Raw genomic sequence first — 15,809 nt, forward strand, 5'->3', positions numbered from 1 at the left:
CTGCAGACTGATAATAATTCGAAGACCACATCCTACGTGACATTGTGTGAGTTCAGCAATAACAAAGCTGGTCTGCGCTCTGTGCAATGACCCATGTCCACTGTCTGCTGATCATACTCATGGGTGGCACACCAATGTTTAGGTACTATAAAAGTTTAGAAGTGCTCATTCTCAATATATTTAAACTGCAGTGAAAGCAACCAACAAATGGTAGCCTGGCACTGGCCTTGTGATCACACTTGAATGCTGCATCTCTAAATGACACAGTTGCTAAGTGACAGACATGGGATTTTTTGGTTGTTTCTTTTATCTAGTTTGTTCTATTAAAAATGTTTTAGTAAAGTAATTTATACATAGAGAGAAGTACACAGATCAATAAATTTTTGCAAACCAGACGTAGTCATGTAATCAAGAAATAGAACATTCCCAGACCCAGTCCTTTCCCCTCATGCCTCTTCCAATCTTACCTGCCTTCCCCCAGCAGGGGTCTCCTCTGTCTGACTTCTAACAGCATAGATGAGTTTTGCCTGTTTTTGAACTTGATATAAATGGAATCCTACAGAATGTTCTCTTTTGTGTCTAGCTTCCTTCTCTCAACATTATGTTTGTGAGATTCGCCTGTGTTGTCATGTGCAGTTGTAAATCATGCATTCTCATGCTGATTCAATAATCTGTCACAAACACTGGTCTACACCCAGGCCTGCATGATTCCAAAGCCCGTGCTCTTTATTCCATGCTATGCTGCCCTGGCCTGGAGGTGCAGTTCATTAGTTGAAGAATACATTCATTCATTCACTTGTTTGCTCTCTTGCAAACGTTTCCTGCATACTCCTGTATTCTAGGCCCTGCACTGTGTGTCCCCGGGATAATGGATACAAGCCAGGCCCTGACCTCACATGGCTTCCATTCTAGAGAGAGCTAAGCCAGATGTACAGACAGCTTACATCACTTTATCTTCTGTCAAAAATGCCCCATACTTATAACATGGCCAAATCCAGGCAGAAAAGAGAACACACCAATTTTACTTCAAAAATAAGCAATTTTGCTGTTTCTGGTAATGGCGCCAAACATTTTGGAGAAAGAGGTGATTTCTCTCTCCTGTGTTAAGCAGTAGTGGTGTAACAATGAAAGCCACACCATCAAGTGGAGAGGCCAGACTTTGCTTAGAGCAGAGCGAGTCCAGGAGGAAAAACGTGGGGAGCTGAAGGCTTTGGGAGTTTTGCAAGCAGAGACTGAACAGGTGTATCTGTCGTGCAGGTGGCCACTAGCTTTAGGCTGCTCTGGTGGGCACTTCTCAAAGGCAAAAGCAGCCTCTCATGGGCTTTCTCCATGGGTGCTGGCTGCAGAGGCCGGGTCATCAACACCCCAGCAAGTGATGCGAGTCGATGCATGAATTCCGCAGGCTCCATCCTGTGACATTCCTGCAAGATCTCAGTTTCCCTGAGGGATTCAGCTCCACTTGCCTCCAAAGGGAGCTGGCTTGAAAACATATTGATCACTGGCTAACTTCCTTTCTCTTCCCTTCTTCCTACCCTTTTATGGTGTTTTCTAAACTTCTCAGTAATCTGCTCATATTCGAATCCTTGTCTCAGGGTCTGCTTCTTAGAGAAGACAAAGAACCAGGGAGGTATCTCAGGAGAGAATGGAACTAATACCTAAAGGATGCTTTGGAGTCAGAGCAGAGGAAAGACTGTTCTAGGTTCCAGACAGAGGGAACTGCCTGGCAAAGGCTTGGGGTGGGAAAAGCCTTGGACAGAGAAAAGTCCAGTGTGACTGCAGAGGTAAGTTGTGCTTTCAGTTTGTGGTGGATTCCAGTTTTCCCTGGCAGCAGAGGAAGGAAGATGCTCATTGGGTTCCACCTGTGGCAACTAACCCCAGCACTCCAGAGGAGAGAACACGCCCTTTCATTCTTAAAAATTCTGTCCCAATCCCCCTGCCTAGGCCGGGGGCAACTACATTGATATACAGATACTGGGAGGTAAACCTCATGCCTTATTTACTAGCCAGTTCCTCTCCTGTGCTCCAAATTCAATCCAAAAGCAACTCAATTTCTACTGAGCTGTCAATATAATATACTGTGCTCCCCTGCTCTCCTAACCTTTCTTGGTATTACAGGATCCTCACTTACTTATAATGAAACACTATGAATAAATCAATGTATGTTAATATAGCGTGTCTTCAATTTTTTATGAAGGGTTTCACCAAATCTAATTCCCACTGCTTTGTCAGAAACAGTCTTTGAAAAATATAACTTGCAAGTCTTACAAAGTTAGTGGGGGATTGGGCTGGGGAGAGAAAGAAGAAAGGAGAGAAAAATGGAATGGGATAGAGTTGTGGCCATCAATGAATAATGCAATATGAATCTTTGTTTGGAAGTGAAGGAAAGGAAAGGTTTGTTAGAATAGCAAACATAAAATAAAGCATCGGTGGGGGAAGGGTGCTGAGCTGCACATCAACCCTGGGTCTCAGGGATGAGCTCTGACTGCAACAAAGTACTCCAGGGCATCCACAATCTCCCCTGGCTGCTGACAGTGGGATCCACAGCTGGAAACCAGAGCGAGCATGTCATAACAAAATTCCAATCATGTCATGAGAACAGTGGTTTCCCGTGGCTCTCAGCATGAAGACTATATCCTTACCCTGTGGTCTTAATCACTTCCCTGAATGAGCTGGTCTTTCCTGACTTCTCCTGTCCTCCCTCTTGTACCCAAGCCTTATTTCAATACCTGAAAAAAGCCATTGTCCCTTCTGCAAAGGGCCTTTATACCAGCCATTCTGTCAGCTTGGAATACTTCTTCCTTTCCATGTCCCCCCCCTTTTGCCAAATTCATGACTATTCATCCTCAGACCTCACTAAAATGCAACTTTTCATGAGCACCTTCTCTGAGTCCCAGGTCCTCCTATTTTATGTTCCCAGAATCACTTATCTCATTTTGAGACATAAATTTACATTTTATCATGTAATTATTTCATCAGCAAGTTCCTTTTCTGCCAACTGACAAAATATGGCCTGCAAGCCAAATCTGGCCCATCATCTGTTTTGTAAATAAAGTTTTATTGGGACACAGACACACCATTTATTTATGTATTGTCTGTGTTTGCTTTCATAGGACAACACACAATTAAGTAGTTGCAACAGAGACCCTATGACCCATAAAAAATATAAAAAATATTTATAAAAATAGTTTACTGACCCCTGTACTGGATTTTAAGATTCAAGAGGACAAGAAACTTACCTGATATTTGTTCAACATTTTATCCTTTTGCATGTATGAATGAATGATCAAATTAGTTGTGTCACTAGAGCAATCGGCTTAACTTCTCTGAGCCTAGGGTTCTTCAAGACTAAAGTACTAATTCTAATTTCAGTTTCTGTTTTAGTTTACATTGCAGTGACCCCAGCTTCTTTACTCCTGGAAGACTGCCCCTTTGTTCAGGAGTAAGGCTCCAGGGAGCCCATGGGTGACTTTAGCTTCTGTACCAGCTCTCCAGCTGCAGTGGACTAGGGACATTTTGTGAAGAACAGGCTGCTCTTCCACCCAGGCTGAGGGGAGGGGACAAGAGAGTCAGGGAGAACAGAAGGAAACAACTTCCCTCAAATAGACTCATCAGGAAGGACACGTTTGTTTCCTGAACATACTCCAGTTGAGCTGTGCTGGGCTCCAGTCATTGGGCTAGGTATGAGGAAGACCACATCCATGATAAGATTCTTGTCCTCAGGAAGAGGTGGTACATAGGATTAAGGGAAGAGATGAGATAATGTAGGAATGAGGGAAGTGACCAGGACTCAGAAGCAGGTGGCTGGAAGGTGCAATCATGACAAAAACACCATTTTTGAGCACTCACTATGCACCAGGCACTGTGAGGGGGGGCCTCTCCTAAAAACTATCTCATTTAATCCTCAAAAAATGGTATGAATTCTCTATGATTACTCCTGTTCCTCAGCTGAGGAAGCTGAGGCCAAGAGAGGTGACGCAATAAAAGTGTGAGCTGGGGTGAGGACAGCTCTGAGTGCCATTGGGCAGTGGGCTGGAAGGACAAATGATAACCCACAGTATGTTAAGTGTTCTCTGCTGCCTCACCTTCACCATGGGCCATTTCTCAGTTGATGCATGAATGTCAGTGCCGTGATGCAGCAGAGAATGCAAATGCAGGGATGGGCTGGCAGCACCGTATGGTTATTCAAAGAGATTGCTCCCAAAGAGATGAACCCAAATTGAGGAACGCCGTTATGATTTTATCAAGTTAACTAAGTGCTATTATTACATATTTAATACATGTCAGGTTAAAAACATGAGGTTCATGCCAGCACCATAATCAGAGGCAAGGTGGTATTAAACTAAGAATTAAGTAGAATTAAAAAAAAATAGAGGAAACCTGTATTTCAGTGGTCAGTGATGATTTTGTAAACTGGTCAATGCCTGCCCAACCACAGCTTGACACTCCAGAAGCATCCTCTGTAATCTTAGCACTCTCCCCACTTGCTGCTACACTTGTTTTCATCTGAAACCCTTTGGGAGAGTCAGTACCATAAGTTATCCATCCCATCTGCTCCCAGATCATACTCTGGAAGTCCCAACGTGCTAGTGTTTTAACAAGGCCACAAGTAAAATAGACCAGTGTGGTCAGTTTATCAAATAGAGGGTTGAATTCATTTTTTCATTAAGCTCAAAACAACTGGGTAAAATATTTTCTCCTTTATTTGATCCACTGTAAAAGTGCCTACAGGCCATCTAGATGGTCTTAGAGGCCAATGGTACAAAAGGAGACCAGCTCCAGGTAACCTCCTCCTGGTGGAAAGTGTAGCGTTGGCTCTTTGGTTTCCTGACAATTTGAAAATACAACGTGAACACATACCTTCTGATGAACAGTGTGATACTCAGAAGCTGGCAATGTACATGTCATGACTTCTTGGCCATGGTGCTCTTCATTTTTCCCTAGAGAGCTGAGGACCTTAATAACAACATAAAAGAGATTTTGACTGACATTCGTACTGCTGTTCCTGGTGCTTCTAAGACTGCGGAGGCAGTGAAAGAGTGTGGGAACAGCTTTGGTGCAGTTAAAAACATGAGGTTCATGTAAGTATCATGATCAGAGGCAAGGTGCTACTTTGCTACTACTGAGATTCATTACTGCTTTTGCTTCTATTGAGATTCACTCATTGTCTCAATTTGCAAATGCTTCCTGGCAACCCACTTTGTACTAGACCCTGTGCTGGGATCTGGGGAGGGCAGACATGAAAAAGATGTAGTTTCTGACTTTGAGGACAAATGCAGGTCTTGATGGACATTATAGGAAGCCAAGTCCTTTGGGAACACAGATCTGGGAGTAACTGATTTTGCCAGAGAGAGCGAGCAAGAGAGAGAGAGAGTGAGAGACAAAGAGAGAGAGGACAGCCTCCCAGAGAAGCTGTGAGTGCACTGGGCTAGGCTAATGTTCCTTAGCCCTGGATGAGCAAAGAACACTCAGGGGACCTTTTAAAAAACACCAGTGTTTGGGCTCCATCCAAGACCAGTTAGATCAAACCCTCTGGATGTAAAGGTCTAGATGTTGGTCCATTTTTAAAGCTACCCAGGAGATTCAACTAGGCAGCCAGGGCTGAGAATGGTGGAGCTGGGCCTTAGAGCATGACAGGATTAGGCAAAAGAATTGTGAGATGTGGTATGTGCCAAGGAAAGGAGTCCTCAAATGGCTTTCCAGAGGGCATTAGAAAGTCACCTTTGAATATGACAGTGACAACTGCTGTAGGCAGGATACCTTGGTGAATGCTAAAATTGGTGGTGAAGCTAAGGAGAAACAGTAATTAGACAGCCTCAAAGTATCTTCTCCCCAATTTACTAGTTACTGTTGTGGTTTTACCATAAAACCAGAAATTCTTTGATACTCTTCCCTTCAGGAGGTGGAGCCTAGTTTCCCTCTCACTGAGTGTGGAATAACCCTAGTGACTCACTTTGAATGAATGCAGTGTGGAAAGGGGAGAAATAGTAACTTCAAAGTGGAGAAAGCTGGCAGACACCACTTTAACCAAGTGATCAAGATTAGCACCACCAGTGATAAGTCATGTCGAGGTCATGTGGCCCCTGACATGATGGGATGAGAAGGACTTTCCCTCTGTGGTCTTCTTCCCCATAACATCAGCCCCTTAATGAGAAATGTCAGACAAATCCAGATTGAGTAGTGACAAGGCCACAGAAATACAGGGAAAGACTGAGACTCTGTCATGGATTGGAGAATATAGACAGGAAAACTAAATGCCATGTGGGAACTTAGGGGGGAAAAAAGGGCATCTGTGGAAAAACTGGGGAAATCTGAAAAATCTCTGGAGTTTAGTCAATAGTAATTAATACACTGATGCAAATTCTTAGTTTTGATAAATACGGTACGGCTATGTAAGATTTTAACATCAGGGGAAGTCATGTGAAGTGTACAGAACTCTCTGTACTATTTTTTGCAACTTTTCTGTAAGTTTAAAATTATTTCAAAACAAAATGTTTAAGAAACAACAACAAACAATGGCTCACTGGGGTCTGGCACCTGCAAGAATCTTTGTGGCTGCAGAATAAAATCTACAAAAAATATTCATTGAATCTTGACTCCGTGCTTGGCAAGGCCCTAAGCACTGGAGAGTCCAGTCCAGTCAGGAGACAGGTAGGAGCCACAGGAATGCATGGGAAAAGCACACTGAGATTACTGCTCTGAAGGAAGGGAAGCTGGTTCTTGGGAGTGTATAACAGAGAAAACTGATTGAATTTCTGGGGCCAGGAAGCCTTGCTCATAGGGTAAGAAGGTGTTAACCAAGTGAGCGGGATGGGAGAAGAGTGGGAGGAAGTGACATGAGACAGAGGAGAGTGAAGGAAGAGGAGGCTGGAGAGATGCTCTTGGGCAGGGTCACTGCTGGCCTACTGAGTACTTTTGTGCTAATTGGAAAAAAGCACCTGTACCCTCACAGTGTCAGCCCCCTGTACTTCTGTGAGTTGAGGGTGCCTTCTTGAGAAGGAAAAGACACGTCTTTCTCAGTGCTAGTCATATTCTTTCTGCCAGACATAGCCCAGAGCTTAATAGATTTTATCCCCTTGATGGTGTGTCTTTGTTCAGTGCACAAACTATGTGACAGTACATGGCTTCCCTGTTGGGGGCAGATCATGGAAGCCTTTATGAAACTACTCATGTGCATAGATTCTATCCTGAGGGTAATACAGAGTCATTAAAGAGTAGGATAGGCTATCAAGAGAGATACAAGGTCATACCTGTGTTTTAGAAGAGTGTTACTGAAAGTGTGGTCTGCAGACAAGACAGCATCACCTAGGTACTTGTTAGAGATGAAGGTTTGTAGGCCCATCCAAGACCTCCTGATCAGAATGTCTGGGGGCAGGACCCAGGAATCTGTGTTTTAACAAGCTCTCCAGGTGATCCTCATGCACCCTGTATTTGGAGAAGTGCACTCTCAGGCAGCAGGATGGAGGACTGGAGTGACGGGAGGGACATCACAGGGGCGTCTCTGGAGGCTCTGGCTCTCATCCAGAAGACAGAGGGTAAAGAAGGCTTGGTTTAGATGAGAAGCAGAGAAGACAGAGAAGGTGAATGGAGCGATTCTGAAAGCTGTTGGGTCCTGGCTGGAGAAGGATATGTCCTTGAAAATGTAGGAATAAGATGGAGCCAACTCACAGCACCAGGCCAGAAGGGGGATGAGCCTTCTAAGGCTGGAATCCACTGGGGAAAACATGAAAATGTCTTTACTAGCTTCATCCTTCTGATGCTGCTGACATTCAGGAAGGAAAAGAGTAGGGACCTCAGCCTGGGGGAGGCAAGACCACTGGATTTTAGTCTTGCAGACCCTGTGTTGAGACCCAGATCCACCTCTTAGCAACACCTGAGTGACCAAGGCACTGTTTTGTAACCTCACCAGCCAAACTGCTCTAATAACAATTGGATGGAGCAGCAAAGTCTCCGGATAGTGTCTGTCAGGCTTCCCTGGTTCCCAAAGCCGAGCTCCATGGTCAGAGGCCCAGCCCTTGGGCTTGTTTGCTGTGCCAGGGCCTGCCTGGGCTGCACTCCTTCCTCAGCACTGCCAGCACGGGGACCCATGCCCATGGTTTCAGGCCACGACAGTCCTGCATCTGCCCTGCAGAGAGCTTGTTCCAATCTAGCATGGACACCTTTGGTCACCACGGATCAAAGAGGCATCGCAGGAGGGGAAGTTGGCTTGTTTGCCCAACATGGCTTTTGCTGATTTCCAATCAATACCTTGTTCTCTGACTTCAGCTGATTTACTGATGGCTCTGGGATCAAACACTAGGAGAGAACAAGCTGGTGGTATTCACCACCCAGCAACCAAAAGTGTAAGGTTGGCCAGCGGGTGATAATAATGAGAACGAACGTTTATGTGCTTGCCACATGCCCTGTGCTTCCCTCAATCACTGCCCCACCCCTCAGCTCCCAGACAGACTTTAGGTGAGTGTGTTCCTGTCAATGGGCACTCCCTCTGCCAGCACCTGAGGCCCCTCCAATCCTTAGCACTGGGTTGCTTCTCAGTCTCCTTGCCTCTCCTTCCCTGCCCCCCATGAGAGGAATTTTCTGACAGCTTCACTCTTTCAAACTGCTCTAAATTTCCAGAAATGCAGTCAGAGTCCCATAACAGGGTGACCATCAACTCAGATGGCTCTAAGCTCTTTCTTCCTAAACTGTCATAATGCAATAATATGAATCTTAAACCTCCTTTCGGCTTTTAATCTCATGCTGGGGTGTCCTGGGTGCTATGATTTTGTTATTTTCACAGAAAGCTTCTTGCTTAATGAGTCTATCTAGTAATATTCCCATTGGCATTTAGTCTGCATGCAATACTTCTTGGATTTCCTCATGTAAGTTGCTTGCCTTCCAACTTCACACTCACCTGATTTCTGTTCTGCTAAGTTTAACCTGGTTAAGTTGCTAAGTTGCTAAGTTGCATGACCAATTCTTCTCCAGTTGGCTTTGGGCACGGAGATGTAGGAAGTTAAATAATCCCACAACTGTGCTCCCTGGAACCTTGTAGCCAGGCCAACAGCCTTTCTGGTGGATGCAGCCTGGAAATATCTTTCATTAGGGACAAATCCTGGATTCTATTTATTTCTTGCAGTAACTCCCAAGCACCCAGCCTGGCATAGAGGAATCAATAAGGTTTACTTGATAAATGAAGATTAAGAATGAAAATGTAACAAATCCTGAAGGTGGTATAATTGGGATTTGAAATGAGGTCATTTTGATACTAAAGTCCAGCATTCTCCACCCCATCTTGCCACCTTGCCCTTGGCTCCTCTGTGCACGTCCCTGTGTGACCAGTTTGCAGGGGGGTTGCTGCAGATATCAGACTAAAAGGCTTTTAGTGGTTCTGTCTGAGCCTGCCTTTCCCAGGAGGGACTTGGCAACCATCCCTAGCAGCTGGTTCCACACCTGTCTGGCACATAGTTGTTGCTCAATAATAATGTATGTAGTAATTAATGAGGCCCAAGCTGCTGAAGCTCTTGTTCTCCTGGGTCAGAGTTTCCAAACCTGTGTAAGTAGAAAGTCTCTTTGGTGTTTTTCCCATTTTGGGTGGTTTTTAACAATGGGCACATATCTTTTGACACTTCTTCCATCAAAAGGTGAAGCTTAGGCCCTCCTCTTGAGTTTTAGAGGACCTGTGACTGTTGTGACCAATAGAATGTGGAGAAAGCGATGTTCTGTTACTTCTAAGACAAGGTCATGAAGAGGCAATGCACCTTCTGATTTGTCCACAGGGGCACTCACATGTACAGCATCTAAGCTGCTGTGTGAGGAGGACTCCCCTGGGACTGCCATGTGTGAGGAGAAGCCGAGCATGTGAAGGACACTCTGGTCAAGAGTTCCAACTGAGTCCAGTGTTCCAGGCCCCAGCCTGGTATGTGAGGAAGCCCCCAGGGGACCTCAGTTCTCAGCTGTCTTATGTAAGATGCTAGTATTAGGGGAAGCTGGATGATGGGTATATGAAAAGTCTCTGTACTAATTTTGAAACTTATCTGTGAGCCTAAAATTATTTTAAAATTAGATATTATTTAAAAAGATAACAGAAAAAAATGTACGCTAAGTATCATTGACTGGCTAACCTGGAATCATGGAACCACAAAATCAGAAGCCAAAGGCTCGACCCTCCACTCCCCATGTCCTTGTAGCGATTTATTACAGTAATAATAACAATAGAAGTGAACATTTATTGCCGCTTACTGTTTGCCAGGTGCCTTGCCAAGTGCTTTCAATGTATCGCTCATTTAATCATCGCAAGTTTATGAGGCTATTCCCATTACTGTTTCCATTTTGCAGGTGAGGAAACTGAGGCTTAAGGAGAATGGCTTTCCAGAGTTCTCCCAGCTAGTAAGAGGCAGAGCCAGGCTTGGAGCCGGGCAGTGTGAATCTGGAATCTACGTGTTTCACCTCGAAGCTCTACTGTCATCATGAAGAGGGGCCAGTCTTGCTTCTCCCAGGGGCTGAGAGACCAGAAACTCTGCTCTGGGAACCTGATTATTGAAGGATCAGCTGGAGTGAGTAGACATGCCAGAAGTTTGGATAGATGAGGAGAGCTCCTGGTTAGAGAGCTGGGTACATAGAGGCCAAAATAAGGCGAGTTGGGGCAGAAGTAGATTTGGAGAGTGGGGGGAGATTAGGAGATCTAATGCTGGATTGCATTTCCCAAGTACTCCAGAGGGTTTCTCTGATCAGATTGGAACTTCCTGCTTCTTTGTCAGAAGAGCAGATTCGAGAGGCCTTTCCAGAAGAAACCCATTGATCACATAATAACATACTCTGGGTCACTGGGGGGCAGGGGGGGGGCAGATGGCTGAAGTTTCACTCTGTTGTACTTTTCTTCCATTCAGCATTTTGCTCATGAAATTAAACTATAATTGATATTCTCCCCCACTGAATCAGACATTAGGAAAGAAATAAAAAGGGTGGGCATATAGGAGATCTGAGCATCAATTCAACTCAGCAGAGCAGCATTTGCAAGATGTTTTATTGGCTTCAATTTATTATGAGAAGGTTTTGTAAAATCTATTTTTTGGTTATATCTCCTTCTTTCCAGAAGAGAAGAAAGCTTTTGTTTTTCTTTCTTCTTGGCTACAATGATCATTTATTCTAACGTTCTCTCTAACCTGCTGTTCTCAGGTTAGAAGCAGATACGCAGCAGGTGACAATACTATCTATAGAATTGTCATTTCTGGTGAAATGAGTTTTCAGAGAACCCCACATCTTACTATTCTGCAGTGACTCCAGACTCACAGCTGGGTGTAGAGAAGGACCTGATGGCTGGAAAGAGCTTCTCTATTTACAAAGCACTCAGCAGAGACTGGGGCAGGAGGAAACTGAGGCTCAGAGAAGTTAAGAGGAATGCCTAAGGCCACACAGTAAATGGTTCTTTTCAGAGGAGGCAACTATGGGATAATGAAGCAGCATGCAAGTGGAAAGAGACAGAAGACTTGGGTACAAATCTCAGTGCTTCCTCTTAGCGGACTGGGGTTATAGCAGCACTGCCCACTAGAAATAGAATGTGAGCCACTTTTGTGATTTTATATTTTCTAGGAGTCACATGAAGAAAAGTAATTTTAGTAATATATTTTATTTAACCCGAGATATCCACAATGTTATTATTCTAATGTCTTATAAACACAAAATTATTAAAGAGAGATTTTATGAATGTTGAACCAACCTTGCATCTCTGGGATGAGTCCCACTTGATCATGGTGTATAATTTTACGTATGTGTTGCTGTATTCCGTTAGCTAGTATTTTATTAGGACTTTTGCATCTATATTCATCAAGGATATTGGCCTGTAGTTTTTTTTGTTGGACCTTTATCTGGTTTTTGGTATCAGGGTGATGTTTACTTCGTAGAATGAGTTTGGGAGAATTGCCTCTATTTCAATCTTTTGGAATAGTTTGTAGAGAATTGGTGTCAATTCCTCCTTGAATGTTTGGTAGAATTCTGCTGTGAATCCATGTGGTCCTGGGCTTTTCTTTGTCGGGAGCCTTCTGATAACAGCTTCAATCTCTTTTATTGTTAATGGTCTGTTCAGATCCTCTACATCGTCTTGTCTCAGTTTTGGTAGTTTTTGTGTGTCCAGAAATTTATCCATTTCCTTCAGATTTTCAAATTTGTTGGCATATAGTTGTTTATAGTAGTCTCTAATGATTTCTTGTATTTCTGAGGTATCAGTTGTAATATCACCTTTTTTGTTTCTAATTTTTATTATTTGGGTCTTCTCTCTTCTTTTTTTAGTTAGCCATGCTAATGGTTTGCCAATTTTATTAATCTTTTCAAAAAAACCAACCTTTTGATTCATTGATCTTTTGTATCGTTTTTTGGGTTTCGATTTCATTAAGTTCTGCTCTAATCTTAATGATTAAGGGCATCCAGATTGGAAAAGATGAATCAAATTGTCCCTGTTTGCAGATGACATGATTGTATATATCAAACAGCCTAAAGCCTCTACAAAAAAACTCTTGGAGTTGATAAATGATTTCAGCAAAGTTGCAGGATACAAAATCAACACACAAAAATCAGTAGCATTTCTCTTCTCTAATAGTGAACATGCAGAAAAAGTTATCAAGAAAGGTAGCCCATTTACAATAGCCACCAAAAAAAACAAACAAAAAAAAAACAAAAAAAACTTGGGAATTGAGTTAACCAAGGATGTGAAAAATCTCTATAATGAGAACTACAAACCACTGCTGAGAGAAATTAAAGAGGACCCACGAAGATGGAAAGATATCCCATGCTCTTGGATTAGAAGAATCAACATTGTGAAAATGCCCATACCACCTAAAGTGATATACAAATTCAGTGCAGTCCCCATCAAAATTCCAATGACATTTTTCTCAGAAGTGTAAAAAACTATCCAGACATTTATATGGAATAACAACAACAACAAAAAGCCATAGCAATTCTGAGCAAAATATATAAAGCTGGAGGCATAACACTACCTGACTTTAAACTATACTACAAAGCTATAATAACCAAAACAGCATGGTACTGGCATAAAAACAGACACACTGATCAATGGAATAGAATAGAGAATCCATCCAGAAATCAATCCATACACCTACAGCCATCTGATCTTTGACAAAGGCACCAAGCCCATACACTGGGGAAGAGACTGCCTCATCAGCAAATGGTGCTGGGATAAATGGATATCCATATGCAGGAGAATGAAACTAGACCCATATCTCTCACCATATACTAAAGCCAACTCAAAATGGATTAAAGAATTAAATATGCACCCTGAAACAATAAAACTTCTTAAAGAAAACATAGGAGAAACACTTCAAGTAGTGGGACTGGGCACAGACTTCATGAACACGGCCCCCAAAGCATGAGCAACTGAATGAAAAATAAACAAATGGAACTTATCAAACTAAAAAGCTTCTGCACAGCAAAAGAAACAACTAACATAGTTAAAAAAACAACCAACAGTGTGGGAGAAAATATTTGCAAAATATACACCTGACAAAGGATTAATATCCAGAATATACAAGGAACTCAAACAACTTTACAACAACAACAAAAAAACAAGTAACTCAATTAAAAAATGGGCAAAGGAGCTAAATAGAAATTTCTCAAAGGAGGATATATGAATGGCCAACAGACACATGAAAAAATGCTCAACATCACTCAGCATTCGGGAAATACAAATCAAAACCACACTGAGATACCATCTCACCCCAGTTAGGATGGCTAATATCCAAAAGACTGTGAATAATAAATGCTGGTGAATTTGCAGAGAAAAAGGAACTCTCATACACTGTTGGTGGGACTGCAAAATGGTGCAGCCTCTATGGAAAATTGTATGGAGGTTCCTCAAAGAATTGCAGATAGATCTACCACATGACCCAGCTATCCCACTGCTGGGAATATACCCAGAGGAATAGAAATCATCAAGTCGAAGGTATACCTGTTCCCCAGTGTTCATTGTAGCACTATTTACAATAGGTAAGAGTTGGAACCAGACCAAATGTCCATCATCAGATGAGTGGATATGGCAAATGTGGTATATCTACACAATGGAATACTACTCTGCTATAAAAAAGAATGAAGCACTGCCATTTGCAACAACATGGATGGACCTAGAGAGAATTATATTAAGTGAAATGAATCAGGCACAGAAAGAGAAATATCACGTTTTCACTTATTTGTGGGAGCTAAAAATAGATAAATAAATATATAAATAAACTGGGGAGGGGAGGGAAGAAGAGACAACAATCACAATTCTTTGAAGTTGTTATGACAAGTGAACAGATATGAGGTTGTTGGGAGGGAGGGGGAGATGGAGGAGGAGGGAGTCTTCTGTAATGGGCCACGATAATCAATCACATTGTATATTGATAAAATACAATTAAATTCAAAAAAAGAGAGAGATTTTACATTCTTTTTTTTTCCCCACTAAACAATCGAAATCCAGTGTGTATTTTACATTCCCTGAACATCTTGATTTAGACTAGCCACACTGCAAGTGCTCAATAGACATGTGTAGCTAGTGCGTAGACAGTGCTCATCTAGCCAGGGTTTCTGAACCTTTTTTCTTTTTACCATGTAAGAAGCTTATTGAAATTTTTTTCTTTATTCTGCCCCCATGATATTTTAATACCGTAGACAGGCTGTACAGCTGTATATAAACTCTATGCACATCTGTATAGCTGTGTATGGACTCTATGCACATCTGTATAGCTATATATAAACTAAATGTTCTCCCGTATGGCTCTTTATGTGTTTTATGCATATGCATAAGAAGAGGGCAATTTTTTCACACCCTGACCCCACCACTACCACCAAGAAACAATTTTCGCATCTTGAGGGTGATGATACCCTGTTAAGTATGCGGTCTAGAACAAGCAGTAATAACCTGAGTCTCCAGTTCTTATCTGTAAACTCAGGATTGGTGTGTGGACTAAATGTTGCAGTCCTAGTAGAAAGCATCCAGGGGTGCTGGGTGTGGTGGCAGTGATGCTAATACTGGAGTTGTACTGCTGCTTCCATCCCATTCCTTCCCACACTGAAGCTGGTGCCCAGGAGTTAGGACCCTCCTACCTGCCGGCAGTTGCCAGGAAGATGTGCTCTCTGACACAGTCTCCAACCTGCTCCAGGGGACTTCTCAAAGCCTTCATAGGGGAGACCAGGAGCTCTGTCCTTCAACCTGGCCACAGCTCAGCCCAGGGCAGCAAGACCTTATGGACCACAACTTTGATGCTCTCTCACTTCTAGAGCATTCCTAATTGATGCTGAAGGACCAGAGGGCACACTTATGGGTAGCCCCAGGCCCCTGACACCCAGACCAGCCCTCTTCTTCCTCCCCTGGGTACCCACTGGCAGAGAGATGGTGCCCGTGCTTGTTATCTCTGCAGATACATGCCACATATTCCAACTCCTCACTACCCTCCTCCCAGTCTACCCCCAAATTGGGAGATTGCTAATTGTGAGCGAGGTGGTTTTCTCCTACAGCTCCTGAGAGCTTCTGGTACTTGCTTTCTTTCTCATCCCAACCCTTCCCACTGGCCAATAACATCCATTTCTGCACTTGTGCCTCCCAAGGAGCTCTAACTTGTCATCGACAACTCTGCCATCTCTGTCTAGTTCTCCTTCTGTTCCATCTGAATGAGTCATGCCCCTAGAGGCAATGCCAGGGGTCAAGCAGGAATCATCCAAAACACTTCTGGAGATAGGGAGCTCAGTCCCTTTCCTCAACCTGTGATCTTGTGACTGGGCAGTGCTGTGAGTGCGTGGGTGCAGGTGTCAGACAAGGCTGCCTTCCACTCTTCCCGTGATCCCAT

At 43.2% G+C, this 15,809-nt stretch overlaps 1 protein-coding gene across 1 annotated transcript in view; it reads right to left on the reverse strand.

Annotated features, from left to right (window-relative positions):
* Positions 1 to 15,809, reverse strand: part of PTPRT (protein tyrosine phosphatase receptor type T) — a 783,412-nt gene that overhangs the window by 243,799 nt on the left and 523,804 nt on the right. The window lies entirely within an intron of this gene.

Source organism: Cynocephalus volans, chromosome 1 (genome assembly GCF_027409185.1).
Source record: "Cynocephalus volans isolate mCynVol1 chromosome 1, mCynVol1.pri, whole genome shotgun sequence".
Classification (NCBI taxonomy): Eukaryota; Metazoa; Chordata; class Mammalia; order Dermoptera; family Cynocephalidae; genus Cynocephalus; species Cynocephalus volans.